Genomic DNA, 16,329 nt, shown 5'->3' on the forward strand with positions numbered 1-16,329 from the left:
CTCTCCAGGCTGATCCTTAGACTGGAGATCTCTCTCCAGGCTGACCCTTACACTGGGGATCTCTCTCTAGCCTGACCCTTAGACTGGGGATCTCTCTCCAGGCTGACCCTTAGACTGGGGACCTCTCTCTAGCCTGACCCTTAGACTGGGTATCTCTCTCTAGGCTGACCCTTAGACTGGGGGCCTCTTTCCAGGCTGATCCTTAGACTGGAGATCTCTCTCCAGGCTGACCCTTAGACTGAGGATCTCTCTCCAGGCTGATCCTTAGACTGGGTATCTCTCTCTAGCCTGACCCTTAGACTGGAGATCTCTCTCCAGGCTGACCCTTAGACTGGGGAATCTCTCTCCAGGCTGACCCTTAGACTGGGGACCTCTCTCCAGGCTGATCCTTAGACTGGAGATCTCTTTCCAGGCTGATCCTTAGACTGGGGACCTCTCTCCAGGCTGATCCTTTGACTGGAGAATCTCTCTCCAGCCTGACCCTTAGACTGGGGAATCTCTCTCTAGGCTGACCCTTAGACCGGGGATCTCTCTCCAGGCTGATCTTTAGACTGGGGATCTCTCTCTAGCCTGACCCTTAGACTGGGGACCTCTCTCCAGGCTGACCCTTAGACTGGGGACCTCTCTCCAGGCTGATCCTTAGACTGGGGACCTCTCTCCAGGCTGATCCTTAGACTGGGGAATCTCTCTCCAGGCTGACCCTTAGATTGGGGCCCTCTCTCCAGGCTGATCCTTAGACTGGAGATCTCTCTCCAGGCTGACCCTTAGACTGGGGACCTCTTTCCAGGCTGATCCTTAGACTGGGGACCTCTCTCCAGGCTGACCCTTAGACTGGGGATCTCTCTCTAGCCTGACCCTTAGACTGGGGATCTCTCTCCAGGCTGATCCTTAGACTGGGGAATCTCTCTCTAGGCTGACCCTTAGACCGGGGATCTCTCTCCAGGCTGATCTTTAGACTGGGAACCCCTGTCCAGCCTGATCTTCAGATGAGGAGTGAAGGGTGGCAGCCAAGGTGGATGTCTTTCCACCTTCCCTTAGAAACATCTCCACCAGGACACCTTTCTCTGGTCCACTGCCACGTCTCTGATGTGCACTGCTGCTCAGTAAACACCTTCAAGACTCAAGATGCATCCATGTTGGGGAAAGGCTTTGGCTTTGGTCCCAAAACAGATCAGAGTAACCTCTTCACAGCTAGAGTCTGTGGTAAACACAAGGAATATTCAGCTCCTACCTGAACACCACTGAAGCCAGGACCAAGGCAACCCCCTAAGCCCTTTCTCTGGCTCAAGAAGAGATCTCAAGGGTATCTGACTGCCCAGAGCCATTCATTTGGTGGAGATGTGTTCCACACACTGTGCTCCCAAAGGATGACAAGGCTGAAGGGGCACTGGAGAGGGCAGCCTGGGGCTGGAGGCAGCAGCAGTGACCCTGGAGAGAGCTTCACTCCTCTGAGGAAAGAGAAGGAGAAAGAGGCTGGGTCCAGCCAAGGGTGGGGAGGATGCTGCGGGAGCACTGGCCATGAATCTCCAATCAGGAATGGCTCAGCACCCAGGATGCTCAGCAGCACCCTGTCCAGCTGGCCTCATCCAGGGGTCCACTCTCAGTGCTGGCTGCTGGGTGGACAGAATCATTTTGTAACGAGACCCCTGCCTTCTTCAGCCTCCCCCCATGGCATCACTCCTACCGACCCTCGAGCCCTGCCCTCACCACAAAGGAGTTGTGCCCCCAGCCCAGCTCACCCCTGTGGGGAGGGGGATGGCTGTGCACACACAAGTGACATGGGAGGAAGACTGGCAGGCGTCTGCTGGTCTGGGGAGCAAGGAGGGCAGGGTGGGACAGTGCCAACCGGCCTGCTTCAGACTCTTGCCAGCAGCAAAGACCTGAGCTGTGCTTAGAGCTGGTGAGGACCTGACTAGAAGCAGGTCAACTCTGCCTGAGCCAGCACACACTGGTGGGCCAGGCCCCAGAGCTGCTGGAGCAGCTGGAGAGCCATGAGTAGAGAGACTGGCATGGGCTGGGTGCTTGGCCCTCACTGGCAAGGGCATCTTTCTGTGGCTGTGCTTTGCTGTGCCCCAGCCTGTGCTCTGCCTTTGGGCACTGGGCGCCTCCAGGGGGCACAGTCCCTCGGATGCCCATCCTGAGAGATGCTGCACACGGCGGCCTGGCTGGGTACTGAAGGTGCCCAGGGACACAGTCCCTACCAGCTGGATTTTCAGGCTGACCCAGAAACCGTGTCTGGTGTGCCAAGCTCCCTCGCAGACACCCAGCCCTCCTCTGCTGAGCCTCAGTGCCGGGGGCTGGGGAGCAGGAGGAGGAATGTGCTGGGTGTGAGGAAGTGACTTGAGCTGTGGCTCAAAAACTCTCTGGGTGGGTGTCATGAGCACACACTGGGGAGTATCCCGTGGGCCTGAGCTCAGAGCTACATATGCTGCTCCCCTCCCAGCACCAAACATGGCACCTGGCATCTGCTCATCTCAGACCCCATTGGTACACAGAGGCGGTAGGTGGAAAGTCCAAGCCCACAGCACAGCCCATAAAGGTCATGTTTTATTCTGGCTGATCTCCTTCTCTTGCCTCATCTCCTGGAGGAGAAGGAAGAAGATAAACAGCCAGCAGCACAGTTTTGTTCAAAACAAACCAGGGCAAACAAGCAGGGGATAAAACTCTGCCTCTGGCTGGTGTGGGGGAGTCTGCTGAGCCCTGGGGACAGCCATTGTGCCCCCGAGTCCTGCATGGCCAGCTGGCAGTGGGCAGCTTCTGGGTGGGACAGGACAGCTGGGGTCAGTTTCCTGGGGAATATAAACATTTTTTGTCTTCTTCTGCATTTCCCAAACTCCCAGTGAGGGGTCCCCACACCCAGGCTCCCCTGAGCCCAACCATCCTCTGTGCCCAGAGCTCTGCCCAGATGAGCTCAGGGACACAAACAGGGAATTGGGGACAACCACCTTGGCTGTCCAAGCCTTTGCACAGAGCAGATCAGGCAGTGAAGCAGAGCAGGGAAGCCTGGCTGGATCTGGGCTCTGGAGAGAAGGGAAGCCGGGCCAGGGAGACCATGCAGAGGGGTCCTGGGAGGTGAGGTCAGGCAGTGATCACTCGCATGTGACAGCGTGAGAAGAGGAGGGGAAACGAGAGCTGCTGGGCCAGGGGGTGGTGCAGGGGCTGGGAGCCGCTCGGCTTTATTGTTTGGATTCTTACCTTCCTCCCCCGAGTGCCAGCAGCTCCCAGACCTTCACAGGGCTTTACGATCCCAGAACCTGGCAAAGCGAGGCACTGAGAAGTGAAGGAGGCCACCAGAGAAGATGAGAAGGGATCGTGTTTCTCTTGCTGTTTTTTCCTTCCCCCCCCCCACCCTGAAACAAAGCAGAGCTGTCAGTTGACACCTCCCGCACTGCCCCCAGCTCCGGAGGATTGCCGGGGCCGGGGCCGGGGCCGCTTCCAGCAGACCAGAGACAAGAGACGTGGGGCCGAGGCGTGGGATGGCTGCAGCGTGAGGTCCGGTGCAAAGCGGTGCCTGGAGCCGGGGAGGGAGCTCCAGCTGCCTGCTGCCTCCCGGCAAGCACGGGGGCGGCAGGCTGCGAGCCCCGGCAGCCTCGACCTGCCCTGGAAACCCAGGCTTTGAGGCTGGCTGCCGGGCAAAGGGGTAGGAAACCGGGCAAGCCGCCACCAAAAGTCTGCCCAGGCTTTGGTAAAAGCCTGCCCCAAGCATGCAGCTCCGTGGAAGGTCTCAGCTGGGACAAACAGGGGTGGTGGTGGTGGTGGGGGTGTTTCAGTTTTGTTCCTGTTTCCTCCCCCCCCTTTCTTCTTGTTTTAATGAAAAAAAAACCCACAAACAAACCACAAAACTAAACCCAAAGAACATAAACCAAAACAACACGACCAAGGAACATACAAAAAGCACCCCCCAAACAAACCCCGACCCACAAACAAGCCAAAACCGACCAGAAACCCAAGCCCCAGCTCGCTGGGGTTGAAGACTGGCTCGAGTGGTCTGAGGTTCAGGAAGCCCACGGCAGAGCCGGGCCCATCTATGCCCCCTGCACAGGCTGCCTCTTGGTCTCTGTGGAGCAGGAGGATGGTTTGCATCAAACCCAAGGACTGGACTGGGCCGCCTGGGTCATCGGGACTGGACCCCCACCTGCCTGGGCAGGCTCCTTCCCCACATCTACTTCAGATGGGTCTGGGCAGCATCTATAGCTCCAGTCTGCAAGGTGGCTTCCCAAGCCCTGGAACAGAGTGAGACAGGCAGGAAAAAGCTAAAACCCACCCTCATGACCCAGCCCAACCGTCGGCTGGCACTGCAGCACTGGCAGGGGTCCGCTGTCCCATCCCCATCCTTTCTACCTTCCCCTAGTTAGCTCAGCCCTGCAGACTGTCCCTGTGGTCTGACATCAGGGGACACTTCTGCCCTGCTTGCTGGAGGCCACATATGGTTTTTAACGGCTCTAGGCACCAACCCAAGCATGGCAGGCAAGGGCTGGGGGGAGCTGGCAGGACGGCAACATCTCAGTACAAAGCCCAGCGCTGAACACCATCCCCAGCCTCACAGTCCCCACTGCTGTCACCTTGGCTGCACCAAGCTCCTCCAGCCCTCTCCTCTTGTCCTCTGCTGCTTCTCATCTGCTTGTTATTCATGGCAGGGGGCAAGATGCTTCCCCTTCCACCGCCACCATCGGCACCGGCAGCACCCCCACCCCCCCGCCCCCCATTGACCATTGACTGTGCCGCCACTCGCTCGGCAGAGCCCCAGAAGGTTGAATTTAATGCTTGGGGGGGGGTGGGGGTGGGGGTGGTGGGATTTGCAAGTCAAGAATTCCTGCGCCCACACAATGTGCAGCTGGGCTCTGAAAGGGCCTGGGGATTAAAATGCAACCGCAAACTTGACAAACCGGCGCGGGGGCCGCAGACAATGGGCTGCGGCTCCTCTCTTATCATTCACGGCGTGTGAAGGACCCGCGGCGGCTCGGCCGGTTACAAGTCATGCGCCGGAGATGCTGCTGCTGCCGCCGCCGCCGCTGCCGGCCTGGACACCAGCGGGGAGGGCTCCTTTGTGCTGCTCTCGCAGCGGGGAGCGACCTGAAAGCCAAGCCCGAGCCGAGAGACATCTCCGCTCGCAGCTGGGGGTCGGGAGGGACCCGCTGGCACCGCGGGCAAGCTGGCAGCTCCTTCCTGGATGGGCCTCATCCGCCCCTAAGGGGCTCCAGGTTGGGCAGGCTTTGCCAGATGAGAATGAAGGAGCTTTTCCTCGCTCCCGTGCTGGAACTGTAGCGTGGATTACGCAGGATGTGGTGGTGAGGGGGTTCCGGGTGGGCAGGGGTGCCAGGATGGGGCAGAGGGCTTCAGCTGAGGACGGATTAGATGCAGGTCAACCGTGTAATGGTGAGGGACAATGCCACCTGGGGCTGCAATAATTAACACTCTGGAGATGAAGCCAGCACAAGAAGCATCCGGAATCCCCCCGTGGGCAGCAGCCAGACACCTTCCCCAGCCCCCCCGCCAACTGAGCCTGCTGCTCCAGGGGCATGCTCCCCCAGCACTGCCCCAGCACCACCCCAGTGGGATGCAGGGCAAGGCAAAGGCTGGCAGGAAAGGGCTTGGGTCTGGCCAGAGCAGGGGAAAGGAAGGAGCCACCAAAAGAGGGGATGTGGAGCATCTGGTCCTCTCGTGTGGCTGTCATGGTTAGGATCAGTTGTTTTAATGAGGCCATGGACAGGGGTCAGGGAGGATTGTGACTCAGCTGGTACCATGTTAGCCAGGTACTGGGCACTGAGCTCACCAGCACAACTGGGCAAGTGGCAGCACCATCATCCAGAGGCAGCAGCCATCCAAACCTCCCTGTCAAGAGGACATGGGACTGAGTCCTCTTGTGTCCCAGCAGCCTGGTGTAGGGCTGGGTGATCTGCCCCTTCCCAGCTGCCTCCTCACCACCTTCCTTGATGCTTTTGCTACAGGGCACCAATTTACCTCTCAGTACATCAGAACATGGGAGCATCAGAAGCTGAGCTTGGCAGCAAGAACGACTCTCCCTGCTCCTTGAGGTCTCCAAGCAAAGATGTGTGTGAGGGGAACCGCTCCTCCTCTCAACAGCTCCGTGGGGTGGGGAGCAAACTCCAGCACAGGGGCTGGGGCTGTGCATGCAGCTGCACTGACCTCCAGGCACCCTTCCTCACAGCAAGGGCTGCCCATGCAGTGGGCCAGGCCCGGAGAGACCAGAAAAAACCCAGCCCTGGCCACAAGCGCTTTGCAAGGCAGAGCAGTTGGGCTGTGCAGGAAGGGTTTGCTGGGTGGGGCTTGTTTGGGTCGGTTTGCTTTGGGTTGGTTGGTTTGTTCTTCCTACCCAAAAAAGCTTCTTCACTGAAAAAAGGGCCTTGCAAAAGTGACCCCAAACTGCCCCTGCTGGAACTGGAGTGAGCTTGTGGGGAGGCACAAAACTGTGAGAATGTGCTTGAAGGTGGAGTTGGCATTTCCCCCACTTCTCCTACAGCACAGGGCAGTTTGGCAGCCATTGGGATGCCAGGTTCCAGCGATGTGCTGAAGAGCAGCATGCAGCTGGGCTTTGAGCTAACCCAGCTCCTTGAGAGGGACCCAGGGAGAGTGAAGATTTTACCTGGCTTTGCCCAAATCTCACCCAGCTCCAGAGCAGGAGCTTTAGCAAACTGGCCTTGACCTGACAGAGGAGTCACACAGACTGATGTCCCTCGCTGCCAGCCCTTGGAGGGAAAAAACAACCACAGCAAGAAAGACACAAAGCTTATAAGCCATTTTACCTTCCTTTCTGGGGCTCAGCACCAGCAGCTTTGCCCAGGTGGTGACTCTGTGCCCAGGTCTGACTTCTGTGCCCAGGAAAATGACATAAATGACCTAACAGCCTTCCTGGCCACAACAGAGCCCTGCAAAGGGTTGCAGAGAGTCATAGAATAGATTGGAAGGGACCTCAAAGCTCAGCCCCAGCCCCTGCTCCAGCCCTGCTCCAGCTCCAGCCCCAGCTCCAGCTCCAGCTCCAGCCCCAGCCCCAGCCCCAGCCCCTGCTCCAGCCCTGCTCCAGCTCCAGCTCCAGCCCTAGCACCAGCCCCAGCCCCAGCCCCAGCTCCAGCTCCAGCCCCAGCCCCAGCCCCAGCCCCAGCTCCAGCCCCAGCCCCAGCGCCAGCACAGCCCAGCCCAGCCCCAGATCCAGATCCAGCCCCAGCCCCAGCACCAGCTCCAGCCCCAGCCCAGCCCCAGACCCAGATCCAGCTCCAGCTCCAGCCCCAGCCCCAGCTCCAGCCCCAGCCCCAGCCCCAACCCCAGCTCCAGCCCCAGCCCTGGTCCCAGCCCCAGCCCCAGCCCCAGCTCCAGCCCCAGCTCCAGCCCCAGCCCTGGTCCCAGCCCCAGCCCCGGCTCCAGCCCCAGCCCCAGCCCCAGCTCCAGCCCCAGCCCCAGCCCCGGCTCCAGCCCCAGCTCCAGCCCCAGTCCCAGCCCCAGCTCCAGCCCCAGCCCCAGCCCCACCCCAGCCCCAGCCCCAGCCCCAGCTCCAGCTCCAGCCCCAGCCCCACCCCAGCCCCAGCTCCAGCCCCAGCTCCAGCCCCAGCCCTGGTCCCAGCCCCAGCTCCAGCCCCAGTCCCAGCCCCAGCTCCAGCTCCAGCCCCAGCTCCAGCCCCAGCCCCACCCCAGCCCCAGCTCCAGCTCCAGCCCCAGCCCCACCCTAGCCCCAGCTCCAGCCCCAGCTCCAGCCCCAGCCCCAGCTCCAGCTCCAGCTCCAGCCCCAGCTCCAGCCCCAGCTCCAGCTCCAGCTCCAGCTCCAGCCCCAGCCCCAGCCCCTGCTCCAGCCCCAGCTCCAGCCCCAGCTCCAGCTCCAGCTCCAGCTCCAGCCCCAGCCCCAGCTCCAGCCCCAGCTCCAGCTCCAGCCCCAGCCCCAGCTCCAGCCCCAGCCCCAGCCCCAGCCCCAGCTCCAGCCCCAGCCCCAGCCCCAGCTCCAGCCCCAGCTCCAGCTCCAGCCCCAGCCCCAGCTCCAGCCCCAGCCCCACCCCAGCCCCAGCTCCAGCCCCAGCTCCAGCTCCAGCCCCAGCCCCAGCTCCAGCCCCAGCCCCACCCCAGCCCCAGCCCCAGCCCCTGCTCCAGCCCCAGCCCCACCCCAGCTCCAGCCCCAGCCCCAGCTCCAGCCCCAGCCCCACCCCAGCCCCAGCTCCAGCCCCAGCTCCAGCCCCAGCCCTGGTCCCAGCCCCAGCTCCAGCCCCAGCCCCAGCTCCAGCTCCAGCTCCAGCCCCAGCTCCAGCCCCAGCTCCAGCTCCAGCTCCAGCTCCAGCCCCAGCCCCAGCTCCAGCTCCAGCTCCAGCTCCAGCCCCAGCCCCAGCCCCAGCTCCAGCTCCACCCCCAGCCCCAGCCCCAGCCCCGGCTCCAGCCCCAGCCCCAGCCCTGCACCAGCTCCAGCCCCAGCCCTGGTCCCAGCCCAACCCCAGCCCAGCCCCAGCCCCAGCCCCTGCTCCAGCTCCATCCCCAGCTCCAGCCCCAGCCCCAGCTTCAGCCCCAGCTCCAGCCCCAGCTCCTGCCCCAGCCCCTGCCCCAGCCCCAGCCCCTGCTCCAGCTCCAGCCCCAGCTCCTGCCCCAGCCCCTGCCCCAGCCCCAGCCCCTGCTCCAGCTCCAGCCCCAGCCCCAGCCCCTGCTCCAGCTCCATCCCCAGCCCCAACCCCAGCCCCTGCTCCAGCTCCATCCCCAGCCCCAGCCTCAGCCCCGGCTCCAGCCCCAGCCCCAGCTCCAGCTCCAGCCCCAGCCCCTGCTCCAGCCCCTGCTCCAGCCCCAGCCCCAGCTCCAGCTCCAGCCCCAGCCCCAGCCCAGCCCAGCCCCAGATCCAGCCCCAGCCCCAGCCCCAGCTCCAGCCCCAGCCCCTGCTCCAGCCCCTGCTCCAGCCCCAGCCCCAGCTCCAGCTCCAGCCCCAGCCCCAGCCCAGCCCCAGACCCAGATCCAGCCCCAGCCCCAGCACCAGCCCCAGCTCCAGCTCCAGCTCCAGCTCCAGCCCCAGCTCCAGCCCCAGCCCCAGCCCCAGCCCCAGTCCCAGTCCCAGCCCCAGCTCCAGCCCCAGCCCTGGTCCCAGCCCCAGCCCCAGTCCCAGCCCCAGCTCCAGCCCCAGCCCTGGTCCCAGCCCCAGCTCCAGCTCCAGCTCCAGCTCCAGCTCCAGCCCCAGCTCCAGCCCCAGCCCCAGCCCCAGCCCCAGTCCCAGCCCCAGCCCCAGCTCCAGCCCCAGCCCTGGTCCCAGCCCCAGCCCCGGCTCCAGCCCCAGCCCCAGCCCCAGCTCCAGCCCCAGCCCTGGTCCCAGCCCCAGCCCCGGCTCCAGCCCCAGCCCCAGCCCCAGCTCCAGCTCCAGCCCCAGCCCCAGCCCCAGCTCCAGCCCCAGCCCCAGCCCCAGCTCCAGCTCCAGCCCCAGCCCCAGCTCCAGCCCCAGCCCCAGCCCCAGCTCCAGCTCCAGCCCCAGTCCTGGTCCCAGCCCCAGCCCCAGCCCTGGTCCCAGCCCCAGCCCCAGCCCCAGCCCCAGCCCCAGCCCTGCACCAGCTCCAGCCCCAGCCCTGGTCCCAGCCCCAACCCAGCCCAGCCCCAGCCCCAGCCCCTGCTCCAGCTCCATCCCCAGCTCCAGCCCCAGCCCCAGCTTCAGCCCCAGCTCCAGCCCCAGCCCCAGCCCCTGCTCCAGCTCCAGCCCCAGCTCCAGCCCCAGCCCCTGCCCCTGCCCCAGCTCCAGCCCCAGCTCCTGCACCAGCCCCTGCACCAGCCCCAGCCCCAGCCCCAGCCCCAGCCCCAGCCCCAGCCCCTGCTCCAGCTCCATCCCCAGCCCCAGCCCCAGCCCCAGCCCCAGCCCCAGCCCCTGCTCCAGCTCCATCCCCAGCCCCAGCCCCAGCCCCTGCTCCAGCTCCATCCCCAGCCCCAGCCCTGGTCCCAGCCCCAGCTCCAGCCCCAGTCCCACCCCCAGCTCCAGCTCCAGCTCCAGCCCCAGCCCCACCCCAGCCCCAGCTCCAGCTCCAGCTCCAGCCCCAGCCCCACCCCAGCTCCAGCCCCAGCCCCAGCTCCAGCCCCAGCCCTGGTCCCAGCCCCAGCTCCAGCCCCAGTCCCAGCCCCAGCTCCAGCTCCAGCCCCAGCCCCACCCCAGCCCCAGCTCCAGCCCCAGCTCCAGCTCCAGCCCCAGCCCCAGCTCCAGCCCCAGCTCCAGCCCCAGCCCCAGCTCCAGCTCCAGCTCCAGCTCCAGCCCCAGCTCCAGCCCCAGCTCCAGCTCCAGCTCCAGCCCCAGCTCCAGCCCCAGCCCCAGCTCCAGCCCCAGCTCCAGCCCCAGCTCCAGCTCCAGCTCCAGCCCCAGCTCCAGCTCCAGCTCCAGCCCCAGCCCCAGCTCCAGCTCCAGCTCCAGCCCCGGCCCCAGCTCCAGCCCCAGCTCCAGCTCCAGCCCCAGCCCCAGCCCCAGCTCCAGCCCCAGCTCCAGCCCCAGCCCCAGCCCCAGCTCCAGCTCCAGCCCCAGCTCCAGCCCCAGCTCCAGCTCCAGCCCCAGCCCCAGCCCCAGCTCCAGCCCCAGCTCCAGCTCCAGCCCCAGCTCCAGCTCCAGCTCCAGCCCCAGCTCCAGCTCCAGCTCCAGCCCCAGCTCCAGCTCCAGCTCCAGCTCCAGCCCCAGCTCCAGCTCCAGCCCCAGCTCCAGCTCCAGCTCCAGCCCCAGCTCCAGCTCCAGCCCCAGCTCCAGCTCCAGCTCCAGCTCCAGCTCCAGCTCCAGCCCCAGCCCCAGCTCCAGCTCCAGCCCCGGCCCCAGCCCTTGCTCCAGCCCCAGCCCCAGCTCCAGCCCCAGCCCCAGCTCCAGCTCCAGCCCCAGCTCCAGCCCCAGCCCCAGCACCAGCTCCAGCCCCAGCCCAGCCCAGCCCAGCCCCAGCTCCAGCCCCAGCCCCAGCCCCAGCACCAGCTCCAGCCCCAGCCCAGACCCAGACCCAGATCCAGCCCCAGCCCCAGCCCCAGCCCCAGTCCCAGCCCCAGCTCCAGCTCCAGCACCAGCTCCAGCTCCAGCTCCAGCTCCAGCTCCAGCCCCAGCCCCAGCTCCAGCCCCAGCCCCAGCCCCAGCCCCAGTCCCAGCCCCAGCCCCAGCTCCAGCCCCAGCCCTGGTCCCAGCCCCAGCTCCAGCCCCAGCCCCAGCTCCAGCCCCAGCTCCAGCCCCCGCCCCAGCTCCAGCTCCAGCCCCAGCTCCAACCCCCGCCCCAGCTCCAGCCCCCGCCCCAGCTCCAGCTCCAGCTCCAGCTCCAGCCCCAGCCCCAGCTCCAGCCCCAGCTCCAGCTCCAGCTTCAGCCCCAGCTCCAGCTCCAGCCCCAGCCCCAGCTCCAGCTCCAGCCCCAGCCCCTGCTCCAGCCCCAGCCCCAGCCCCAGCCCCAGCCCCAGCCCCAGCTCCAGCTCCAGCCCCGGCCCCAGCCCCTGCTCCAGCCCCAGCCCCAGCTCCAGCCCCAGCTCCAGCTCCAGCCCCAGCTCCAGCCCCACCCCCAGCCCCAGCTCCAGCTCCAGCCCCAGCTCCAGCCCCAGCTCCAGCTCCAGCCCCTGCTCCAGCCCCAGCCCCAGCTCCAGCCCCAGCTCCAGCTCCAGCCCCGGCCCCAGCCCCTGCTCCAGCCCCAGCCCCAGCTCCAGCCCCAGCCCCAGCCCCAGCCCCAGCTCCAGCTCCACCCCCAGCCCCAGCCCCAGCCCCGGCTCCAGCCCCAGCCCCAGCCCTGGTCCCAGCCCCAGCCCCAGCTCCAGCTCCAGCTCCAGCCCCAGCCCCAGCCCCAGCCCCTACCCCAGGCCTGCACCAGCTCCAGCCCCTGCTCCAGCTCCATCCCCAGCTCCAGTCCCAGCCCCAGCTCCATCCCCAGCTCCAGCCCCTGCTCCAGCTCCATCCCCAGCTCCAGCCCCAGTCCCAGCCCCAGCTCCAGCTCCAGCTCCAGGCCCAGCTCCAGCCCCGCCCCAGCCGCAGCCCCATCCCTGCACCAGATCCAGCCCCAGCCCTGGTCCCAGCCCAACCCCAGCCCAGCCCCAGCCCCAGCCCCTGCTCCAGCTCTATCCCCAGCTCCAGCCCCAGCTCCAGCTCCATCCCCAGCTCCAGCCCCAGCCCCAGCTTCAGCCCGAACTCCAGCCCCAGCTCCTGCCCCAGCCCCTGCCCCAGCCCCTGCTCCAGCTCCAGCCCCAGCCCCAGCCCCTGCTCCAGCTCCATCCCCAGCCCCAGCCCCAGCCCCTGCTCCAGCCCCAGCCCCAGCCCCAGCCCCAGCCCCAGCCCCAGCCCAGCCCCAGATCCAGCCCCAGTCCCGGTCCCAGCCCCAGCCCCAGCCCCTGCTCCAGCTCCATCCCCAGCTCCAGCCCCAACCCCAGCTCCAGCTCCAGCTCCAGCTCCAGCCCCAGTCCCAGCCCCAGCCCCAGCCCCAGCCCCAGCTCCAGCCCCAGCCCCAGCCCCAGCCCTGCACCAGCTCCAGCCCCAGTCCTGGTCCCAGCCCCAGCCCCAGCTCCAGCTCCAGCTCCAGCCCCAGCTCCAGCCCCAGCCCTGCACCAGCTCCAGCCCCAGTCCTGGTCCCAGCCCCAGCCCCAGCTCCAGCTCCAGCTCCAGCCCCAGCTCCAGCCCCAGCCCCAGCCCCAGCCCCAGCTCCAGCTCCAGCCCCAGCTCCAGCCCCAGCCCCAGCCCCAGCTCCAGCTCCAGCTCCAGCCCCAGCTCCAGCCCCAGCCCCAGCCCCAGCTCCAGCTCCAGCCCCAGCTCCAGCCCCAGCCCCAGCCCCAGCTCCAGCTCCAGCCCCAGCCCCAGCTCCAGCCCCAGCCCCAGCCCCAGCTCCAGCTCCAGCTCCAGCTCCAGCCCCAGCCCCAGCCCCAGCCCCAGCTCCAGCTCCAGCCCCAGCCCCACCCCAGCCCCAGCTCCAGCCCCAGTCCCAGCCCCAGCTCCAGCCCCAGCCCCAGCCCCACCCCAGCCCCAGCTCCAGCCCCAGTCCCAGCCCCAGCTCCAGCCCCAGCTCCAGCCCCAGCTCCAGCCCCAGCCCTGGTCCCAGCCCCAGCCCCAGCTCCAGCCCCAGCTCCAGCCCCAGCCCCAGCCCTGGTCCCAGCTCCAGCTCCAGCTCCAGCTCCAGCTCCAGCCCCAGCCCCAGCCCCAGCCCCAGCTCCAGCTCCAGCCCCAGCCCCAGCCCCACCCCAGCCCCAGCTCCAGCCCCAGTCCCAGCCCCAGCTCCAGCCCCAGCCCCAGCCCCACCCCAGCCCCAGCTCCAGCCCCAGTCCCAGCCCCAGCTCCACCCCCAGCTCCAGCCCCAGCTCCAGCCCCAGCCCTGGTCCCAGCCCCAGCCCCAGCTCCAGCCCCAGCCCTGGTCCCAGCCCCAGCTCCAGCTCCAGGCCCAGCTCCAGCCCCACCCCAGCCCCAGCCCCAGCCCCAGCCCTGCACCAGCTCCAGCCCCAGCCCTGGTCCCAGCCCCACCCCAGCCCAGCCCCAGCCCCAGCCCCTGCTCCAGCTCCATCCCCAGCTCCAGCCCCAGCCCCTGCCCCTGCCCCAGCCCCAGCCCCTGCCCCTGCCCCAGCTCCAGCCCCAGCTCCTGCCCCAGCCCCTGCCCCAGCTGCAGCCCCAGCCCCAGCCCCTGCTCCAGCTCCAGCCCCAGCCCCAGCCCCAGCCCCAGCCCCAGCCCCTGCTCCAGCTCCATCCCCAGCCCCAGCCCCAGCCCCTGCTCCAGCTCCATCCCCAGCCCCAGCCCCAGCCCCAGCCCCAGCCCCGGCTCCAGCCCCAGCCCCAGCCCCTGCTCCAGCCGCAGCCCCAGCCCCAGCCCCTGCTCCAGCCCCAGCCCCAGCTCCAGCCCCACCCCAGCCCCAGCTCCAGCCCCAGTCCCAGCCCCAGCTCCAGCCCCAGCCCCAGCCCCAGCCCCACCCCAGCCCCAGCCCCAGCCCTGGTCCCAGCTCCAGCTCCAGCTCCAGCTCCAGCCCCAGCCCCAGCCCCACCCCAGCCCCAGCTCCAGCCCCAGTCCCAGCCCCAGCTCCAGCCCCAGCTCCAGCCCCAGCTCCAGCCCCAGCCCTGGTCCCAGCCCCAGCCCCTGCTCCAGCCCCAGCTCCAGCCCCAGCCCTGGTCCCAGCCCCAGCTCCAGCTCCAGGCCCAGCTCCAGCCCCACCCCAGCCCCAGCCCCAGCCCCAGCCCTGCACCAGCTCCAGCCCCAGCCCTGGTCCCAGCCCCACCCTAGCCCAGCCCCAGCCCCAGCCCCTTCTCCAGCTCCATCCCCAGCTCCAGCCCCAGCCCCTGCCCCTGCCCCGGCCCCAGCCACTGCCCCTGCCCCAGCTCCAGCCCCAGCTCCTGCCCCAGCCCCTGCCCCAGCTGCAGCCCCAGCCCCAGCCCCTGCTCCAGCTCCAGCCCCAGCCCCAGCCCCAGCCCCAGCCCCAGCCCCTGCTCCAGCTCCATCCCCAGCCCCAGCCCCAGCCCCTGCTCCAGCCCCTGCTCCAGCTCCATCCCCAGCCCCAGCCCCTGCTCCAGCTCCATCCCCAGCCCCAGCCCCAGCCCCAGCCCCAGCCCCTGCTCCAGCTCCATCCCCAGCCCCAGCCCCAGCCCCTGCTCCAGCCGCAGCCCCAGCCCCAGCCCCAGCCCCTGCTCCAGCCCCAGCCCCAGCTCCAGCTCCAGCCCCAGCCCCTGCTCCAGCCCCAGCCCCAGCTCCAGCTCCAGCCCCAGCCCCTGCTCCAGCTCCAGCCCCAGCCCCTGCTCCAGCCTGCCCCAGCTGCCAGGGCACTACATGGCTGCAGCCAGGTGCTGCTGCAGAGCAGGGCTGCAACCTCCTCAGTGTCCCTGGCTCCAGGGGCCATGGAGCAGTCCATGGGAAAGAAGAGCATGGCACTGGTGTCTGACCCTCTGTCCCCAGAGCATCATAGAACCATGGAATGGGTTGAGTTGGAAGGGACCTCAGAGCTCAGCCGGCTCCAACCCCCTGCCATGGGCAGGGACACCTCCCACCAGCCCAGGCTGCTCAGGGCCTCATCCAGCCTGGCCTGGAACACCTGCAGGCAGGAGGCAGCCACAGCCTCCCTGGGCAGCCTGTGCCAGTGTCTCCCCAGCCTCGCTGGCAAGATTTTCTTTGTCATCTCCTGTCTCAGTCTCCCCTCTCCCAGCTCAAAGCCATTGTCCCTGGTCCTGGCACTCCCAGCCCTTGTCACAAGTCCCTCCCCAGCTCTACTGTAGCCCTTCAGGTACTGGAAGGCTGCTCTAAGATCTGCTCAGGGCCTTCTCCAGGCCAGTCTCCCACTCCCATGAAAAGCAATGGTTGCAGGCTAAGTGTTGGGTGGACTTTTTGAGTGGGAGATGCCAGGGACCAGGCCTGACCCTCTGGAACAGACCATCTCCAGTCTGCTACAGAGCTGAGCTCACAATCTCATCTCAGTTCCAGTGAGGGATGGTCCATGGGTGCTGGTGTCTGCTGCTGGGGGGGCACAGCAGAGCTGGGGGCACAGCGGAACCAGGGGCAGTCCAGCATCATGGACAGAGGCTGCCAGGGGCTGAGGTGCATCAGCCCATGAGGCTGAAAGACAGCTTGAGGAAATGGTGCTGGGGTGCTGAGGAGCTGGTGGGGCAGGGTGCAGAGCTGGAGCTGGCTGGAGAGTCTCCTCGGGCCACAGCAGGCTGGGCACCCACACAGGCTCCATTTTTAAATTGAACCAAAGGAGCACCAAGGACTACATTGAAAAACATCCCCAGGGCCTTACACTCACAGAATGGTTTGGGTTGGAGGGGACCTTAAAGACCGCCTAGTTCCAAACCCCCAGCCATGGGCAGGGACACCTCCCACTAGCCCAGGTTGCTCAAAGCCCTGTCAGAGAATCACAGAATGGCTTCTGTTGGAAGAGATCTCTAAGACCATCCAGTCCAACCATCAACCAACACCACCAATGCCATTCAACCATGCCCCCCAGAGTGCCATGGCTGGCCTTGAACACTCCCAGTGAAGGGACACCCCCAGCTTCCCTGGATGGGAAGGCAAAGTCTCACCCCGCAGTCACCAGGTCCTGAGGGGCCAATTCTTCTCAAAATCCCCATGCCCCTGCCTTCTGTGGCCCAAAGGGCACCCACACAGCCCTTCCTGAGGAACAGATGCCACAGGGCCACCTGCCTCCTGCCTGTCCCCAGTGTGCCTATGCAATACCTTGGCTACCAGCCCCCCTGCCCTTGCTGTGCCGAGGCTCTGGGGGGTGGACAGTGTGCCCAGGTGCCCCTTGGTGCCCACCCCAGAGCCAGATGCCCCTTGGTACCCACCCCAGAGCAGAAGCCATCTTCCTGCCCTGCTGGGGTCCCAAGGAAGGTAGGGGTTGGTCTCTTCTCCCAGGCAAGCAGCACCAGAACAAGAGGACACAGTCTCAAGCTGTGCAGGGGGAGGTTTGTGCTAGAGG

Source organism: Melanerpes formicivorus, unplaced genomic scaffold (genome assembly GCF_026170545.1).
Source record: "Melanerpes formicivorus ecotype bairdi unplaced genomic scaffold, bMelFor1.0.p_v2 SCAF_91, whole genome shotgun sequence".
NCBI classification, from domain to species: domain Eukaryota; kingdom Metazoa; phylum Chordata; class Aves; order Piciformes; family Picidae; genus Melanerpes; species Melanerpes formicivorus.